The 6230-nt window shown below is 40.0% G+C and overlaps 2 pseudogenes across 2 annotated transcripts; both read left to right on the forward strand.

Moving 5' to 3' along the window:
- The first annotated feature begins 1493 nt into the window (after positions 1–1493).
- Positions 1494–2104, forward strand: LOC309960272 (large ribosomal subunit protein eL15-like; annotated as a pseudogene). The gene has a single exon. The product of its transcript is annotated as a large ribosomal subunit protein eL15-like (transcript).
- A 233-nt stretch (positions 2105–2337) lies between these two features.
- Positions 2338–4652, forward strand: LOC309960276 (nuclear cap-binding protein subunit 2-like; annotated as a pseudogene). The gene is made up of 2 exons: positions 2338–2362; positions 4148–4652. The product of its transcript is annotated as a nuclear cap-binding protein subunit 2-like (transcript).
- The last annotated feature ends 1578 nt before the right edge of the window (positions 4653–6230 follow it).

The raw sequence follows: 6230 nt of genomic DNA on the forward strand, positions 1-6230 counted from the left end.
TTCTAGTTAGCTAATAGGGTCTTTTCCATCAGGGTTCAAGAGCTGTCCTTCTCTTATATTTCTTCCAAAAGCCAGATCTTCAAGTTTTAGGTCATAAAAGGAATATTTAGATGTTTAGGAAAGGCTACTCATAGTTGCTGATAAGACTATGTGTACTATATGAATTCCCTGCATGTCTACTTGGTCATGTCTATTTGTGATAAGATGGGCTCTAAAATTGGGGAAAATATTCCTAGATGCATGGCTGGCCTGTTAGTAATACATGAGAAGAGAGTCAGTGAAATTCAGAAGAAAAACTGATCTCATTGTCATTAAAGTCAATAGCAATGTCTTAGGACATAAAAATACAGGAGTCTCTAAGACCTTTGCTAATAGTTTTGGAATTTGCTTTGTATTTTCTGCCACTCCTGAAGATTGTACATAATATGGAATAGTGAAGTTTCTGTTTAAGTTGCAGGCTTTGCAAAGTTCTTAAATAATAGCCTCGGGAAGGGGAATGGCATTAGAGACATAGGTTGGAATTCCCCACGTCAGAAACAAAATCAAATAAATTTGTTTGCTATTGTTGGAGCCATAGCTCTCTGACAAGGAAAAGATTCAATCCACCCTGAGAATAAGCAAAGAGGAGTTTGCCTCTGTCTAGAATGTAGAAAGCTGGAAAGAGTTTCACTCCCATCCTAACAACAAGAAAATGCCAGATAATGATTTCTTAAACCCATTCAAGACCTGAGGTCATAATGCAACCAAAAAGCCTGAAACCCCAAAAAAGACATACCCTTCCAAGAAGAGACGGGACATGAGCACTGACTCACATATGGCAGAGTACTGGGGGGAAAAAAGACACTAGGTGCCGTAGATGCCTGTAGGAAGAACCCAGCTAACATTTATAATGAACACTAAAGTTGGAGTGTGGACTTTATCCATGAGACGATAAAGCCGTAGGAGCGGTAGACACAAATGGAGTTCACACATACTCACAGGATCTTCTCCATGAACCTCCACCAGCTGCTGACAAGAATGACTGAAGCAGAGCAGGAAACTGGCAAATTCTCCTTCAGTGAGGCATGAATGAAGAGAAGTGGCCACCACTATGCAAACCCTTGGGACTTCCCTGGTGGTCCAGTGGTTAAGACTCTGAGCTTCTACTGCAGGGAGAGAGGGTTTGATCCCTGCTGGGGGAACTAAGATGCCACATGCTATGTGGCATGGCCAAAAAAAAAAAGTACCAACCTTATCCAGTCCCTATTCCCCTATGGATGAAGAGACTTAAGATATTGGAAGAGCAGAGAGAATCCTGTAATATCCAGGGCACTGGTGATGACCCATTGCAACTGGGGAAAATGTAAAGGAAAAAACCCTCTACTGCTGAGAGTGGAGCAAGAAACAGTCCTGTGCCCAGATCACTAAAGATCTCCTAGGATTAACAGAAGGGCAGAAACTCTCTCCTATATAATACCCACCAAGGTCTGGCGGCAGCCATCAGCTGAGACGAGATGGGCACTTACAAGTACATCCAGGAGCTACGGAGGAAGAAGGAGTCAGACACGATGTGCTTTCCGCTCAGGATGTGCTGCTGGCAGTACTGCCAGCTCTCTGCAGTGCACCAGGTCCCCTTTCTCCCCCCGCCCACCGGGCCCAAAGCCCGGGCCCACCGGGCTGGGGTACAAGGCCAAGCAGGGTTATGTCTTATATTGGATTCGCGTGTGTCGCAGTGACCGCAAACGCCCAGTTCCTAAGGGTGCCACCTATGGCACACCTGTCCACCATGGTGTCAACCAGCTGAAGTTTGCTCGAAGCCTTCAGTCTGCTGCTGAGGAGTGAGCTGGACACCACTGTAGGGACCTGAGGGTCCTGAATTCTTACCGGGTTGGTGAAGATTCTACGTACAAATTCCTTGAGGTTAATCTTCATTGATCCATTCCATAAAGCTATCAGAAGAAACCCTGACACCCAGTGGATCACCAAACCAGTCCACAAGCACAGGGACTTGCGGGGACTGACATCCGCAAGCAGAAAGAGCCGCAGGTTCCACCACACCATCCGTGGTTCTCGCTGCACGGCTTGGAGAAGAAGCAATAAGCTCCAGCTCCACCGCTACCACTAATATAAGTAATGTTTGCAAAATTCTTACCTAAGAAACAGTTTAGGACATTCATGTCTACTTTAAATTGTTTTTTTAACTTGTCTGTTAATACTAGTTGTCTGCAGATTGACTCATTGAATGCACTGTCAAATTATGAAAGTTTAAGTGCAATCATGTTTGAAGACTTTAAGTGATGGTATATCTTGTTTCTAATAAGGGAAATGCCTGTGTTTTTGCTTTATTAGGGAGTTGATATGTCCGTGTTTAAAATGCTGTTTGGTACAATAGGTGTAAAATAAACTCTGTAAAATAGGAGTGCAGAAACTAGTCACGTAGATTTGTTGGTGCATGTGATGAAACCTACAGCTTTACTGGGTGATGCAATGCTCTGCTGGTTTACTCTGAAGTGGCTGTTTTATGGAGTTTGGCAAGGACAAACTTTTTAAATTGGACTTTCCTTGGAATTGTGAAGGACGTCCTGATCCTTTACCATGATCATATGCAGAAAAATAATGAGAGTTGACTAGAGCCCACATTTTTAGACTTAATCTAATATTCCATTTGTGTAACTGTTGCTTCTGAAAGGTGAAAAGTAATGCCACCATTTTTAAGAGAATTGAATAAACCTGTTGCAAGAGGGTTCTCTTAAATATGAAACAGATCCTAGTTAACCTAAATTAAATTGCCTTAGCCTCAATGGTACCTCTGAAGTTCACATAAAAGGTGGGAGCTCCTGGTTCAATCCCATGACTCTGGGATCTGTAGAATACTTAACTTCATGCAAAATAGTCATGGTATTTACACTGGTGTATCTTGAAACTAATGGAAATTGAACAGTAGATAAATGAGAAGGCAGTTATTAGCCCTAAGGTTTGTAAGCTAGTGATGCTAGGATTGGGAAATTGGTGTTCATCAGGTACCTTTCAAGTGTGGGAGGATAGAAAAAGCTTGGATCAAAATTTTAAATGTTTTATCTGTAGTATTAGTTTGTGACCATTATGAACTCTCTAAGCTATCTTAGGGGGGGAAATAGGGTTGGTTTTATTTAAAAGTAACATTGCTAAGTCTAATCAGTGTTATCTTGGGTCAAGCCACTTTATCCATTCTCATAAGGTTACTGAGAAAAGTCATGTAGCTGGTGTCAATACAAGTTCAAATGGTTTCCCAAAAAAAATCCACCAAATACAAGGCAGAGTTTGACTGCCAAAGGAGATTGAGCAGGATCATTGAGAAAGCTCTACCCCAAAAGACCTAGGTACACTGCCTAAGATTGAGACTGGACAAGAAAATAGAGAATCCCCTCTGTCCTCTACCACCAGGCTATTACGCACCAGGTAATAAACTACAGCAGCCTAGCCCTTGGGGAGAGGTAAGAGCATGGAGAGAGATCACCTCTGTGGCAGTGGCACACAGAGAAAACTGAGGTAGAAAAGCTGAGGGTAGAATTGAAACATTAAGAGAAATCCATTAATACCAAGCCCTTCCTCTAAGCACAAGGTAATGCTAAAGGAAGTTGAAGTTTGTAGTGTGCACTGAAGGTAACCACAAAGCAATAACAAAACCCAAACTCAACTCAAATCCTGACTATATTGACTCAGTCCCCTGTGCAAACAGCCTAGAACAAGAAGTGTGCCTATTTCCTGGCCTAAATACTACTTACCTTAATCTCTACTATATTACACAAGAAGTACCTCTTTCAACAACAAAAAAATATGAAACACAAAGACTCAAATGAAAGGAGCCCACCATCTAGAGACAAAGCAATCAACAGAACAGATACAGAGATGACACAGATGTTAGAATTACCACAGGGGGCATTTAAAATAACTATGATTCATATCTTAAAGGTTCTAGTGGAACATTTGTGAGGTTTCAGGAAAGTGATAGAAACTATAAGAAATAAAAACTATTAGAAATAAATTTTAAGGTCTATTTAGAATATAGGTAACAGAAACACAGACGAAGGATGGGCTCATAAATAGACTAGACATAGTTGAGGAAAGAATCAATAAACTTGAAAATAGACCAATAGAAATTAGCTAAATGGTTTCATTATACTTGGAGTGGCGGCGCCCTCGGCCACTTCTCTGCTCTATTTGGGTGGCCTCCCGAAGGCACTGTGCAGCAACTCCTACGTCAAGCTGAGCCAGTACTGGGACCAGCCCTTCTGGCGTGACAGTGAAGAACAGGAAAAATTATGGAAGAAAAGCTGTACATTGTATGTTGGAAATCTTTCCTTCTATACAACTGAAGAACAAATCTATGAACTCTTCAGCAAAAGAGGTGACAGAGAGAAAATCATCATGGGCCTGGATAAAATGAAGAAAACAGCATATGGGTTCTGCTTTGTGGAATACTATTCAAGAGCAGATGCAGAAAATGCCATGCAGTACATAAATGGAATGTGTCTGCATGACCGGATCATTTGCACAGACTGGGACGCAGGCTTAAAGGAGGGCAGGCAGTATGGCCGTGGCCGTTCTGGGGGCCAGATGCGAGATGAGTATCGTCAGGACTACGATCTGGGAGAGGAAGCTATGGAAAGCTGGCCCAAACCTGTGAGTGGTGAGAGCTCCATCATGAAAAGCTCACCCCTTTGGCCTGTTGAATTTGATGTGCATTCCCAAGGTCTGCGAACCTTCCCATTTTTACCAAGCTTTAATCAATGTCTCTACTGAGCTGGAAGCCTCTTCATGGTTTTCCTCTTAAAAATTATTAAAGGACAGAATCCAAAAGAATGCCTTTAATTCTATAGTCTTCGCATCTTGGTCGTGTGTCAGATTACCAGAATAATTTACCAGGTCAAAAATTGTGTTCCTTAGCAGCAGACTTGACATATAATATTGATCTATCAGCCCAAAACACACTTCTTTTAGGAAGATTGGAAAAAAAAATTGTAAGTGTTTACCATGTTTACTTCTAAGTAGGTCTACCTTGGGGCCTGGAATTACTATTTTAAAAATTTTAAGTTTGCATGAGATAAAGTTTAATAAGGGGAGTTTAATAAGCTATGTAATGTGGCTTTGCTCTAAATTAGGAATAGATGTTTGATAACTGAATTTTTTTCTATGTTGAATTTTAATCTCGAAAGGAAAACTTAAGAGTCAAGGGAACTTCCTAAATTGTTGGTACAAAAGTAAGCCTTAGGCAGTCGCAGGGGACACCACCTCTTATATGCTTTATATATCAGGAAATTAGGTCAGGATTTGAAGGGTATTTACTGAACACATTTTTCAAAATATATGTTTTAGCTAACACTAAGAAAACCAAGGGTCTCTATTACAGGGAACCTCAACTACTCTAAGGGCAAGGCGGACGCTGTCAGTAGGAAATGGGGAGGAAATATCAGGAGATGTGAGTTAAAACATTGCCTTGACATGATGAAGGCTGCTGTGAGAGCCATCAGATCTATTTTTTTCATTTTCAAACTGTCCTTGGGAATTGAGTGGGTTTTTTTTTTTTTTTTTTTTTTAAAAATGACTTAAAGATCAAGACAGTGCTTAACAAAAACAAAATCAGAAATGTTTCCCTGGGGAAATGTTTTGGCTAATTGTCATACTGAAGTCTGTCTTGTTTTTTCCCTAATTGTGCTAAGTTTCAGAGCCTGGATAGTGAGCTGGTGGTCTCTACAGAAAAGGGAGTCTAGAGGATTTATTTTGCATTTGTAAGGCAAGAGAGAATGTCTCTAATAGTATATGAACTATTGCTCATTTTAAACTGGTAGTCTAGTATAATTTTCCCTGACATAAGTGAAATTTTTTCATCTAGCAACAAAGTATCTCTTAATTTCCAGTAGCCTGTGAAGTTGGGGCTGAAGTATCTCAATATGAACATCTTTCAAGTTACAGTAAGTGTATGTTTTCTCAAATTTAAACTGGCTATTTGAACTTTAAAAGATATCTAAATTAGTTATAAGTATTTAGGAAAATATTTGTAAATATCTAATTTAATGAAGACATATAATTCATTATTAAAATCTTTTTACACTGTAGTTTGAATTAATATATTATATATTTTGCAGTAAAACATAACTCAGATTTCTATAGGCCTTAAAACCACAGCAGTGGTTCCTATTTGAATTGTCTTCTGTAAAAGATTTCAATAAAATTGGACCAACTTAAAAAAAAAGAAAGAAATTAGCTAAATG

Source organism: Leucopleurus acutus (assembly GCF_964270905.1).
Source record: "Leucopleurus acutus genome assembly, chromosome: 1".
NCBI lineage: Eukaryota > Metazoa > Chordata > Mammalia > Artiodactyla > Delphinidae > Leucopleurus > Leucopleurus acutus.